The 15219-nt window shown below is 36.4% G+C and overlaps 1 protein-coding gene across 2 annotated transcripts in view; it reads left to right on the top strand.

Annotated features, from left to right (window-relative positions):
- Window positions 1-2068: 2068 nt before the first annotated feature.
- LOC138652289 (netrin-1-like) overlaps window positions 2069-15219 on the top strand; it is a 297725-nt gene continuing 284574 nt past the window's right edge. Inside the window, exon 1 of one of the 2 annotated variants that reach the window (XM_069743073.1) lies at window positions 2069-2308. The gene's annotated coding sequence lies outside the window, so the exon portion shown is untranslated. The remainder of the gene's footprint in view (window positions 2309-15219) is intronic. The other variant, XM_069743072.1, reaches the window with a different exon arrangement.

Genomic DNA, 15219 nt, shown 5'->3' with positions numbered 1-15219 from the left:
TTATTTTTTTCAGGGAGAATTTAAAAACCAAAATAAAAAAAACAGACACTAGGCTTTCTGTGGCCCACAATTTGAGAGAGATGGCACACACAGGACTGGCACAGAAGCACAAAGGCCAATATTAATCTACCACAATTTATTTTTTTTCAGGGAGAATTTAAAAACCAAAATAAAAAAGAACAGACACTAGGCTTTCTGTGGCCCACAATTTGAGAGAGATGGCACACACAGGACTGGCACAGAAGCACAAAAGCCAATATTAATCTCCCACTGTTTATTTTATTTTTTTTCAGGGAGAATTTAAACCCCCCCCCAAAAAAAAGACACTAGGCTTTCTGTGGCCCACAATTTGAGAGAGATGGCACACACAGGACTGGCACAGAAGCTCAAAGGCCAATATTAATCTCCCACTATTTATTTTTTTTTCAGGGAGAATTTAAAAACCAAAATAAAAAAAATAAAAAAACTAGGTTTTCTGTGCCCCAAAATTGGAGAGAGATGGCACACACAGGACTGGCACTCTAGCAGAAATGCCAATCTTAATCTCCCACTACTTTTTTTGGTTAGGGAGAATTGCCAAGAAATCAGGGCCAGTATTACACACTAGGCTTTCTGTGCCCCAAAATTGGAGAGAGATGGCACACACAGGACTGGCACTCTAGCAGAAATGCCAATCTTAATCTCCCACTACTTTTTTTGGTTAGGGAGAATTGCCAAGAAATCAGGGCCAGTATTACACACTAGGCTTTCTGTGCCCCAAAATTGGAGAGAGATGGCACACACAGGACTGGCACTCTAGCAGAAATGCCAATCTTAATCTCCCACTACTTTTTTTTTAGGGAGAATTGTCCTACAATTACTATCTCCCTGCAGTAATCTCAGCCAGGTATGGCAGGCAGTAATAACAAGGAGTGGACTGCTGCACAAATTAAATCAAAAGTGTGGCCAAACAAAAAAGATAGCTGTGCAGAAAGGAAGGAACAACAGGATTTGTGCTTTAAAAAAAGCAGTTGGTTTGCACAGCGGTGTACACACAGCAATGCAGCTATCAGGGAGCCTTCTAGTGCAGCCCAATGAGCTACAGCGCTGAGGAAAAAAATGTAGCTTCCACTGTCCCTGCAAACAAAAGGTGGTGTTGGACAGTGGAAATCGCTACAGCACAGGCGGTTTGGAGGTTAATGGACCCTGCCTAACGCTATCCCTGCTTCTGACAAAGCCGCAGCAACCTCTCCCTATGCTCAGATCAGCAGCAGTAAGATGGCGGTCGGCGGGAATGCCTCTTTATAGCCCCTGTGACGCCGCAGACAGCAAGCCAATCACTGCAATGCCCTTCTGTAAGATGGTGGGGACCAGGACCTATGTCATCACGCTGCCCACACTCTGCGTCCACCTTCATTGGCTGAGAAATGGCGCTTTTCGCATCATTGAAACGCGACTTTGGCGCGAAAGTCGCGTACCGCATGGCCGACCCCACACAGGGATCGGGTCGGGTTTCATGAAACCCGACTGTGCCAAAAGTCGGCGACTTTTGAAAATGAACGATCCGTTTCACTCAAATGTAAGGACATTTCTGCATCTCCTGTCCACAACCAGAGATTGCTGACATGGACCTTGGATGGAGGTTACGTGAAGCGATCCTCTCTAAGCAAATAATAAAAATTGTTATGTGACAATCAGCAGAAATCCAACTTTGTTCTCCGCAAATTGTAATTTTAGAAATGCAGCATTGCATTCTTATGTTACCACTAATGCAAGTCACCGTGTAACCAAAATTGAAATATCAGGAAAGTTATCTGAAATAACCTTTAATCTGTTGTTATAAAAAATGCTAAATAAATTAGCAGTGTTTCAGCATATGGTTCAGTCAACTGGGGATTATGAAACTGCCATGAGATCATTTCCCAGCAGTATATTTACTAAACCATCACCTATGCTGGTTTTCTCCATCTGTCTTCGTCTTTCACTATCCCCCCTCCAGTGGACACACAGTGGTAGAACTCCACCCATTCCCTCCTGTGATGTGATTAGTTTGTCTTTCTGAATGGTGCTACCATCCAACCCTAGTATCAAATAAAACATCCCCTCCTCAATAGGTTGTGCTCTCCAAACATTTCTGCCTAGAAAAGGAATCCACACTTGAAGTATATATGCTTTCCACGCCATCCGTAGTCTCTGTGTGACACACTCCTAGAAATGGAAAACTTTCTGTCCTAAGTTATAGCAGAGCTATGGGTGATTTAAACCAAATGAGAGCAAATTAAAACCACGAAAATTGGATTCTTCAAGGAAAGCAGATGTCAACAACATGGTAAGTGACAGATGCAGCTTTGTGATGTTATCTTCCAGACCTAGACTTTTTAACTGTGTTTATTTGTTAGACATTTTCCTGCCTGTTGCATTTAACTCTTTTATATCTAAACTCAGACTACATAGCATGTCTCTTCCACAACCAGCCGACACTCACTGGTGTTTGAAAGAAATCATTGTGTGAAAAGTTGAGAAATAATTATTAACAAACAAGCAGAAGTGTAGGCAAGCCAACGAGTCGTAAAGGAAGAATAGACATGACTTATTTGTTTTACCGACCTACCCTTACTAAATAAGGCAATCGGCTAACACTTTGCAATTTGGATCCCAGCATTAATAAACCTTTTTATATTTATTATAATCTCTATTATACTTAATTATTCTTAGCACTCATAAACTGAAGGTGAGGTTCATCATTACTATTAACATAGCAACAAGTATTTCTAGAAATAATCTGTGAATAACATCCATCTATAGTGCAACTGTAGTGACTGACATACAACTTAAATTATCACTATACGTGACATCTGGGTCACAAACACACTGTGTGCAATAATTTCTAAGAATGCTCCCATTCAATTATTAATACTGAATATACCGCTAAAACACCTAATATTTGACTATTTATTGGGTATTATCAAATGCACTGATATACTTAAGAAAGTGAAAAAATATTCACATTGAGCAACTAGTTTTGCACGGCTGATGGATTTGTCATACGTGATCTTGTATCCTACATGATATAACAATTGCACTATATGACAATACACCGCCTATTTATGAGGCACATAGTCTAACTTTTACAAGAGATGTGTCATTTTCCTTCACCTTGACAAATATTCGACAAAGAAACCATCCAAAGGCTTTCTAGATAGTCATACTGAACTGTAAGTTTTACTTTCTAGAGCTAATAGAGCTTTTCACTGCAAGGTTTGTTTCCGCAGCAGATCTACCTGTACGAGACATTTAATAATGAGCAGGTGCCTTATTTCACAAACAGCTTCCGAATATCCCTACGGATTTAGTGCACAGATTTATTCAGTTTAGAAATGTCAAAATTTCTATTGTTACAATTTATTAAGACACTTTTACAAGCATGGCATGGGCTACATTTTGAAATGCAATGAAACTTTGCTTAATCCTCTCCTTTAAGGATAAAGGTTTTAGGCAGCAAGTTTACATATTAACTGCAATAGAAGGGCAAAATCTAAGCTTCAAAGGAAGAATCATGCTAAATGGTCACTAGAGTGGTGTTTGCAAAGGCTGAACTGCTGCCTAATCAAACAGAGATGCTATGGAGAAGATGTGTCAGTAAGATTATGCTTAAAGGATAGAAACTCCATCTTCAGTATGTTTTGTATACTTTGAATTTTTGGTCACCATAAATTACATCTATCTATTATCTATCTCATATCTATCTATCTATCTATCTATCTATCTATCTATCTATCTATCTATCTATCTATCTATCTATCTATCATCTATTATCTATCTATCTATAAATCTATTATCTATCTATTATATATCTATCTATTATATATCTATCTATCTATCTATTATCTATCTATATATCATCTATTATCTATCTATCTATTAATCTATCTATCTATATATTATTTAGCTATCTATTATCTATCATCTATCTATTATCTATCTATCTCTATCTATCTATCTATCTATAAATCTATTATCTATCTATTCTATATCTATTTATCTATTATCTATCTATATATCATCTATTATCTATCTATAGATCTATTATCTATCTATCTATTAATCTATCTATCTATATATTATTTAGCTATTATCTATCATCTATCTATCTATCTACTGTATCTATTCTACGTATTATCTATCTATATCTATCATCTATCTATCTATCTATCTATCTATCTATAGATCTATTATCTATCTGTTTATTATCTATCTATCTATTATCTATCTATCTATCTATAGATCTATTATCTATCTGTTTATTATCTATCTATCTATATATTATTTAGCTATCTATTATCTATCATCTATCTATCTATCTATCTATCTATCTATCTATCTATCTATCTATCTACTGTATCTATTATCTATGTATTATCTATCCATATACTATCTATCTATCTATCTATCTCATATCTATCTATATATTATCTATCTATCTATCTATCTATCTATCTATCTATCTATCTATCTCATATCTATCTATATATTATCTATCTATCAGTCTATCTATCTATCTCATATCTATCTATATATTATCTATATATCATCTATCTATCTATCACATATCTATGTATCTATCTATCTATCTATCTATCTATAGATCTATTATCTATCTGTTTATTATCTGTCTATCTATTATCTATCTAGATCTATTATCTATCTATCTATTATCTTTCTATCTATTATCTGTCTCATATCTATGTATCTGTCTGTCTTTCTATCTGTTGTACATGTAAGTTTTATGTATTATTGTAAATAATGGGTGTTTAATAAACACTAGGCTTGTATATTGGTGCATTGTAATGTAAATTATGAGTCCAAGCTATTTTCCATAAATTCTGAACATCTTACACCTTAGCATTATGCATTTCTTAATCGGTTATTTCATGGTAACGAGCCATTCGTCCGATTCACGTGAAGTTATTTTCATTTTTATTCTAATGGCGGAAATACAATTGTAAAGCAGTGATGCAAAACAGAATAAATTATTGCAGAGAATACTTTTCTAGATGTGCTCTGATTTTACATTGTGGTTGTGTGAAACCCGCCCAGTTACACTGTGATTTCACAGTTTTTCACTCAGAACAATGTTCCGTAACTTAGTAACCCTAAAAGGGTTCTCAGAAATGGTTCTGTTTTTCTGCATACAAATGTCTCATGCATGTCTACACATTCATTTTCCGTCTGAGAAAGTGTACAGTGCTACAAATAGGGAAAACTCATCTGAAATCAAGGTTTTTTTTTTTGTTCTCCTGGGTTGGCAATCTGTCCAAATGTAGCAAGTGATTTTTGTAAGTCAGGCATTAACTCTTTTTATAACGGAACATACTGACAGCTTCAGATACTAGGCTGCTCCATAGAAACAAGGGTCGGCTATACCCATTACCATTCTGTGAAAATCTGATTTTATTATCGTGATGTTAATGTGCACAGATTCTATACTAATATTAATTTGGTATTAAAACTGACATTAGAAAGATGTTCACTCCGAGGTTGAACATTGAAAAAGCCTTGTATATTGTTTTAAGGGAGAACAAAATTTGGCTAGATTGATGTCACAAACATTTCACGTAATAAATTAGTTTCATCTACAGTGGCAGCAATTGCTCTTAATTGACAACTTTTTCAATAATTACTTACACTCAATAATTATTGCTGGATATGATTCTAATAAGCCTTTAGTTCTGCTGAAAACTACTGCGAATCTAAATAATCTGATGACATAATTTCCTGCATTTTGTGTAATTAAGCAATAAATCATCAAATCTGCTTGTGTTATTAAGTAGTGAAGCCTGCGTTCACACAGTGCGGCTGGTTTTATTGTTGCGATCATGGTAAAACTTTAGCGTTTTCGCACAGTTTTCAAAAATTGAATCAAAATTGTGCATTTCCACCATGATTGTGGCAAAAATGCAACCTAAATTGAGCTTAAAATATTGATCGCTAATGCATTGATTATATCAGCTTTGCAGATGACATTTGAAATCGTACGTGCAACCAGACACATTTTATCATCACATATTTTACTGATTTATTCTAGTGAATCCAGTGTGTTGCTAAAAAATTCTGTCTGTGAATTTTGTATAAGTTGTCTAGAAGAATGAAATCAAGCTGGCAACTCTGATAGGAACAGACAGAGTGAGATTCATAGATAAACGAGAAAAGACTAGGACATTTCATAATCAATTGAATGATTTAATGCGTTTTAGGGGTGGCTGGACAAAGAATCTTCATGATGGAAAAGTTTACCAGGCAGACAAGTCCTGTTGATCTGCATGTGATAATATATTGACGTGTTAATGGCCATTTGTTGCCTTTTTCAGCGACCATCGATGAGACAATTGAGACACAAATATCATTACAGAATCAATTAGTAAATATTCAATTTGAGCGGTTTATTCCTTTTTAAACATTTCTTCATATTTATTCTTATAGTCTTCCATAAAACCGACAATGAAGATTTTTCATTTATCTAGCTTAGAAATCTCTAAATAATAATCTTCCATGACAGGTTACAGCACAAATGTAAGACACAATACCATCAATCTCCAACAAGTAACACTATAGGTCAAGAGACTTTCCTTGCAAAGAGATTATGATCATTCATCAAACATTCATAGCAAAAAATACAGTAGATGTAATGCTAAACAGACACACTCCATTCACCTGTCATTTGTAGAAAAGAAAAAACGGAAAAGCTACTTAGCCATTCCGTCTTTTTAAAAAAATAGCTGCAAATACCTGTGACACAAAACCTTACAAAGACCTGGCATCTCCCCTACTAAAAATATCAGGAAAAAGCGAATTCTATAAACTACTTAATTAACATTTACCTCACAAGTTAATGTTTTTGCAGAAAGTCTTCACTGTATGACCTTTAGAGTTCTACTGGCCGTTTTGTACTGTATATCATTTAGTCGTACACTTGTGTGCCACCTTGTGCTATGCCATAGTATGTGAAGGATTTAGGCCAGAGCTCACAATCTGAAGTTGATTTAAAGTACAGGTAGGTTTAATAAAATTGCTATAGAAAAACACTACAAATATCATGCTTGCAACCATTAAAGAGGTTTATGCACATATAGATGTCATCCCATAGAATGTAAGTCCGCAAGGACAGGGTCCTCGGCCCTCTGTACCAGTCTGTCATCGTAAATTGGTTTACTTTAAACAATATCTATAACTTTGCATGTAACCCCTTCTCATGTACAACGTCATGGAATTAATGGTGCTATATAAATAATAATAATACTGCAGAATTACAGTATATGGATATTGCTGGTTTAAAAAAAGGCAATGTACAGGAAAAAAATCTAACGTCATCTTTCATCTTTATTAAAACTTTATTTTAATGAACCATGGCCAAACTCTTATCAATCATGTCTAAGTAAGGGAATACCTCTTGAAGTGGTTTTTTTTAGCGACAAGAAGACATCAGCCTATATTAATATATGGCAAGCATGAATTGATTGCAATGAATTGAAACATCTCATAGTCAACAGTGACCCCAAAACATTAAAAATTCATTTCATTGCTTAGTTGAGTCATAAATTTGTTTGCAGACATAGTCATATTAGTAGGCTATGCTATCAGAACAGATTCAGTACAGATTTGTACCATGCTCTACAGCAGTGTTACCCAACTCCAGTCCTCAAGAGCAACCAACAGATCTTGTTTTGAAGATTTCCTTAGTATTGTCCAGGTGGTAATTCCTGTGGAATACTAAGGAAATCCTGAAAACATGATCTGTTGTTGGCTCTTGAGGGCTGGAGTTGGGAACACTGTTCTACGGCATTGAGCAGAACTGGTAGCTTTACATTCATTATAGGGGTGGTGGCACGCATCCATGAGAACTTACAGATTTGACTACATAGAAGATAAATATATCTGCCTTGATAAACCTCTAATAATATAGCTGAGGGTGATTGGTAGGTTTTTAGCCTCACTGCTAAAATATTCAAGCTATTTTCATAATCACGCTAAATAATTTGTAAAGCGCTGCGGAATATGTTGGCACTATATAAATGAAATTATTATTATTATTATTAATTATGGAATACACGGTATACTGTAAATCTTGAAAATGAAGCACATTTTATTACAGTGGAGTTTAAATTGTTAGCAAATCAAAGCAGTTATCTTTACATTTAGTTGTGTCAATCATGAAGAATGATTTTACACAGTTCAGGAATGTTTACAGATTATTTCCCCTCAATTACAGTCTAAAATGCTAAGATCAGTATCATGAGCTGGATTAATCAGTTACGCCAAGCATCTCATTTTGGTTTGGTTGTGTGATGTCGGGAAATCTATTCAGAACAGAATATTGGTCATGTTTCCCTATCTCACGGAAAATCTGTTTAATGGGAAAAGTCAGCAGGAGCTGTTCAAACATATTGGATTAAATTCAAGGATTCACATCATCACACAGTAATTAGTTTTTTTTTCCATGAAGTGTCAATTTCTCATCTGATTTAAAAAGCTGAAGAGTAATTTTTCCCTGTAAACGCACTTGCAGACTTATATTGGTTTGATTTTTTATAGATATGACAGTCATTCTTAAAGAGGTGTTTGAGCAATAAACACTAATTGCATATCAGACAAGCTGTAAATGCAACAACAAATCACTGCTTCGTTTAAAGTACAACTACTTTGTAAAGAATCTAAAGAGTTGGACCTATCAAGCCATAGGCATCAATGGAATGCCAATACTTGCAGTTTTCGAATATACAGTAGATACATATATAACTGTGTATTATGTGCATTGGTAAACATAAACAAATAATGTTCCATAAACACCAGAGAATTAGTGATTGGTTTATATTAAGATGATAAAGACTAGCATCAAATTAAATATTAATTATAAAGCAAGAACAAAGCATATAAATGGAATAAAAGGGTGGTTTTATTGTTGATTTACATTTTTATTACATTCTGTTGTATTTTCAAATCACATATTGTTCTCGTGTAATTTTTCTGTCATTTACACTTCTCGGTGGTAGGAATAAATAAACAGAGTGATTGTTTAGTACAATTCTTATGGTGTATTAACTTTTTTTCCATGACATGTACCCTCTTTAGATTTGAAAAAGTCCATAACCCACATACATAGCAGCTTTGTATAAGCATATGCAATGGATAAACATGTCTTCAATTCAAGATTCCTGTTGATACACCGTTTACTAACTGGTGAACCTTAAATGTGCTTTTCCTCTTAATTTAGTTTTTAAAGAACATACAAATAAAAATGTTGATGAAAGCACAACTTCATTGATGTCAGTGCTTTACAAATCTTATAAAAAGAATGTTTCATTTATAACTTTTGCAATTTTTCAGCACTCAGAGAGATAGGTAGATAGCTAGAGAGAAGTAGAGATAGATAATAGATAGATAATAGATAGATATGGGATAGAATATAGATAGATGATAAATGATACATAGATAATAGATAGACAGACAGAGAAATAATAGATAAGGGAGCCCACTTTCAGTTCCAAAGCCACAAGCAGCTTTTGTGACAGACACATTAATGAGTGTATTATGATGAACTATCGGACATGCAAAGGGCCTATATACTGTTCTTGGGCCTTTTCTGTCTGTGTCCACCCTTGGATAGATGATAGATAGATAGATAGATATGGGATAGATAGATAGATAGATAGATAGATAGAGAGATGATAGATAATAGATAGATCTATAGATAGATAATAGATAAATAGATAATAGTTAGATCTATAGATAGATAGATAACAGATGATAGATGGATAAAAGTTAGATATATAGATAATATATAGATGATAGATAATGGATAGATAATAGATAGATAGATAATAGATAATATATAGATAATAGATAGATATATAATAAATAATAGATAATAGATGATAGATAATAGATAGATAATACACTGTGTGCAGAATTATTAGGCAAGTTGTATTTTAGAGGATTATTTTTATTATTGATCAACAACTACAGTATGTTCTCAATCAACCCAAAAGACTCATAAATATCAAAGCTTAATATTTTTGGAAGTTGGAGTGTTTTTTTTTTTAGATTTGGCTATCTTAGGAGGATATCTGTTTGTGCAGGTAACTATTACTGTGCAGAATTATTAGGCAACTTAATAAAAACCAAAAATATTCCCATCTCACTTGTTTACTTTCACCAGGTAAACCAATATAACTGAAATAAACATTTCTGACATGCAAAAACAAACCCCCAAAAAATTAGTGACCAATAGAGCCATCTTTATTTATGATGACACTCAACAGCCTTCCATCCACAGATTCTGTCAGTTGTTCTGTTTACAATCAACATTGCGTGCAGCATCCACCACAGCCTCCAGACACCGGTCCGAGAGGTGGACTGTTCTCAATCCCTGTAGATCTCACATTTTATGAGGGACCACAGGTTCTCTATGGGGTTCAGATCAGGTGAACAAGGGGGCCATGTCATTATTTTCTCTTCTTTGAGACCTTTACTGGCCAGCCATGCTGTGGAGTAGTTGGAGGCATGTGATGGAGCATTGTCCTGCATGAAAATCATGTTTTCATACCGATACCGACTTCTTCCTGTACCACTGCTTGAAGAAGTTGTCTTCCAGAAACTGGCAGCAGGTCTGGGAGTTGAGCTTTACTCCATCCTCAACTTGAAAAGGTCCCACAAGTTCATCTTTGATGATACCAGACCATACCAGTACCCCACCTCCACCTTTCTGGCGTCTGAGTGGAGCTCTCTGCCTTTTACTGATCCAACCTCTGGCCCATTCATCTGGCCCATCAAGAGTCACTCTCATTTCATCAGTCCATAAAACCTTTGAAAAGTCAGTTTTAAGATATTTCTTGGCCCAGTTTTGAAGTTTTATCATATGTTTCTTGTTCAAAGGTGGTCGTTTTTCAGCCTTCCTTACCTTGACCATGTCCCTGAGTATCGCACACCTTGTGGTTTTTGTTACTCCAGTAACGTTGCAGCTCTGAAATATGGCAAAACTGGTGGCAAATGGCATCTTGGCAGCTTCACGCTTGATTTTCCTCAATTCATGGGCAGTTATTTTGCGCCTTTTTTGCCCAACACACTTCTTGCGACCCTGTTGGCTATTTGCCATGAAACGCTTGATTGTTTGGTGATCATGCTTCAAAAGTTTGGCAATTTCAAGACTGCTGCATCCCTCTGCAAGACATCTCACAATTTTGGACTTTTCAGAGCCCATCAAATCTCTCTTCTGACCCATTTTGCCAAAGGACAGGAAGTTGCCTAATAATTAAACACACCTTATATAGGGTTTTGATGTCATTAGACAACGCCCCTCCTCATTACAGAGATGCACATCACCTGGTTTACTTAATTGGTGGTTGGCTCTCAAGCCTGAACAGCTTGGAGTAGGACAACATGTATAAAAAGTATCATGTGATCAAAATACAACTTGCCTAGCAATTCCGCACACAGTGTAGATAATAGATAGATGATAGATAATAGATAGATAATAGATTGCTAATAGACAGATAATAGATAGATAGATATATAATAGTTAGATAATAGATAAATAGCTAATAGATAGATAGATAGAGAGATAAATAGATACCATAACTGTGTATGCATATGGCTTCAAACTGAGTATCATTGGAAGTATCAACATGTATTTAACCCCCTTGATTCCTGTAGCTCCACTTTTTGGAAGCAGCAGCAATTAACAAGTCATTATCGACTCTTTAACATGTCTTCCAATATGACTTAGGATAAAAGCCAAATCAGAATCTCAATATGCAGACACAATGTTTACACAGCACTATAAGGTTCTAGTCCTCTTTCTCTATGAAGATGCAATGAGAATATTACATTTCCCAGAGGAGCATTGCAGGGCAAGTAAGCCATCTTACATTGTCATGCCAGGGCTGGTATGTCACCCGTTAGGCAACATGTATTGAAACATTGTAACACACTTTTGTAACATATCTATCTATCTATCGATATATATATCTATATATATAAAGATATATACATATATATATATACAGTGGCGTAGCTTAAAACTCATGGGCCCGATGTGAAAGCTCCAACGGGGCCTCTAAATATTTAAAATCTTTAACAGCAACAGTCTTTTTCTACAGGCCAAAAGGACTTTTAGGGCCCCTTAGGCTCCAGGGCACGGGTGCAATTGCAACCCCTGCTCCTGTTGTAGTTATGCCCCTGTATCTCTCTCTCTCTCTCTCTCTCTCTATATATATATATATATATATATATCATATATAGATAGACAGATATTTATATCTATCTATATACAGTATCTATATATATTTATATATACTTAGTTTATAATTATATTACTTATTTTAGATTGTATTATATAATACAATTGTAGACTTTATTATATACAGTGAGGCAAAAAAGTATTTAGTCAGTCAGCAATAGTGCAAGTTCCACCACTTAAAAAGATGAGAGGCGTCTGTAATTTACATCATAGGTAGACCTCAACTATGGGAGACAAACTGAGAAAAAAAAATCCAGAAAATTACATTGTCTGTTTTTTTAACAATTTATTTGCATATTATGGTGGAAAATAAGTATTTGGTCAGAAACAAAATTTCATCTCAATACTTTGTAATATATCCTTTGTTGGCAATGACAGAGGCCAAACGTTTTCTGTAAGTCTTCACAAGGTTGCCACACACTGTTGTTGGTATGTTGGCCCATTTCTCCATGCAGATCTCCTCTAGAGCAGTGATGTTTTTGGCTTTTCGCTTGGCAACACGGACTTTCAACTCCCTCCAAAGGTTTTCTATAGGGTTGAGATCTGGAGACTGGCTAGGCCACTCTAGGACCTTGAAATGCTTCTTACGAAGCCACTCCTTCGTTGCCCTGGCTGTGTGCTTTGGATCATTGTCATGTTGAAAGACCCAGCCACGTTTCATCTTCAATGCCCTTGCTGATGGAAGGAGGTTTGCACTCAAAATCTCACGATACATGGCCCCATTCATTCTTTCATGTACCCGGATCAGTCGTCCTGGCCCCTTTGCAGAGAAACAGCCCCAAAGCATGATGTTTCCACCACCATGCTTTACAGTAGGTATGGTGTTTGATGGATGCAACTCAGTATTCTTTTTCCTCCAAACACGACAAGTTGTGTTTCTACCAAACAGTTCCAGTTTGGTTTCATCAGACCATAGGACATTCTCCCAAAGCTCCTCTGGATCATCCAAATGCTCTCTAGCAAACTTCAGACGGGCCCGGACATGTACTGGCTTAAGCAGTGGGACACGTCTGGCACTGCAGGATCTGAGTCCATGGTGGCATAGTGTGTTACTTATGGTAGGCCTTGTTACATTGGTCCCAGCTCTCTGCAGTTCATTCACTAGGTCCCCCCGCGTGGTTCTGTGATTTTTGCTCACCGTTCTTGTGATCATTCTGACCCCACGGGGTGGGATTTTGCGTGGAGCCCCAGATCGAGGGAGATTATCAGTGGTCTTGTATGTCTTCCATTTTCTAATTATTGCTCCCACTGTTGATTTCTTCACTCCAAGCTGGTTGGCTATTGCAGATTCAGTCTTCCCAGCCTGGTGCAGGGCTACAATTTTGTTTCTGGTGTCATTTGACAGCTCTTTGGTCTTCACCATAGTGGAGTTTGGAGTCAGACTGTTTCAGGGTGTGCACAGGTGTCTTTTTATGCTGATAACAAGTTTAAACAGGTGCCATTACTACAGGTAATGAGTGGAGGAAAGAGGAGACTCTTAAAGAAGAAGTTACAGGTCTGTGAGAGCCAGAAATCTTGATTGTTTGTTTCTGACCAAATACTTATTTTCCAGCATAATATGCAAATAAATTGTTAAAAAAACAGACAATGTGATTTTCTGGATTTTTTTTTCTCAGTTTGTCTCCCATAGTTGAGGTCTACCTATGATGTAAATTACAGACGCCTCTCATCTTTTTAAGTGGTGGAACTTGCACTATTGCTGACTGACTAAATACTTTTTTGCCCCACTGTATGTATGTATTGATTTATATAATTTATTATATTACATTAAAATAATGTATTATATTCTAAAAATTAATAGAAAACAATGAATAAATCAAGGATATGGACATTTTAGTGTTCATTCGAAGATCCTTAGACCCTACAAAAATCTAATATATAAAGCTGAATGTGTGTGTATATGTATGTGTGTATGTCTGGGATTGGCATCTGCACCGTCGCAGCTACAGCCACAAAATTTTGCACAGTCACACGTCTGGACCCCAAGAGCGTCATAGGCTATGCTGTGAGGTGAAATTTTAACCCCGCGCTTTCCAGTTCTCCAAACAATTTTGCCCCTTTTTGGGGAAAAAGTGAAAGGAAAAGAGTTGGAGGCAAATTGACAGCTGCCAGATGTGAACAAGGGGGACTTAAAGAATGAGAGCAATGGTGCCAACGAGTATATACCATACAGTTGCTAAGGTAGGGCCCCGACATGGGATACTCACCACACACAGGGATATGAACACACACACACAATGCGCCACACACTACCACGTGCTTGAACAAATATACCACCCACAGCACATATTTCACCACACATACACCAACCTTGCCACATAAAAGTCGAAACACAAAAGCCACCACTCAAAACTCGCCACGCGCAAAATTTTCCACATGCAAAACTCGACACATGCAAACCTAGGCTCACTCAAAACTAGCCACACGTACAAAACTCACCTCATGGAAAACTCGCCACATGCAAAACTTGCACACGTGGAAAAATTGCCACATGCACAAAAGTTGCAACACATGCAAAAGTTGCCTCACACAAAACTTGCACATACTCAAAACGCACCACACATAAAACTCGCCACGCGCAAAACTCGTCATGCGCAAAACTTGCTGCACACAACTTGAACATAACCTGTCACATGCAACTCGACACACAAAAAGTTGCTACACACATGTGGCCACATAAAACTCATCTCACAAAAGTCGCTACATGCATATCGCCATACGCAACTCAACACACACAACTTGACACATGAAACTCGCCCTAAAACACACACAAGTCTGGTATTATCCTTCAAAAATAAAAATCTGATTAATAAGCAGACAAAAAATAGGAGCAACAAATGTACCATATAGGAAATACGGCAGCTGTCAGTCACATGACCTGTCTATTATGTGTATGTGTGAGCTAATATATACTGCCAGGGGGGAGGGCTTCCTGTTGGCTGGGGATT

The sequence above is a fragment of the Ranitomeya imitator genome, chromosome 10 (assembly GCF_032444005.1).
Source record: "Ranitomeya imitator isolate aRanImi1 chromosome 10, aRanImi1.pri, whole genome shotgun sequence".
NCBI lineage: Eukaryota > Metazoa > Chordata > Amphibia > Anura > Dendrobatidae > Ranitomeya > Ranitomeya imitator.
The sequence above is the reverse complement of the archived record's forward strand: the minus strand, read 5'-3'. Positions and strand labels throughout refer to the sequence as shown.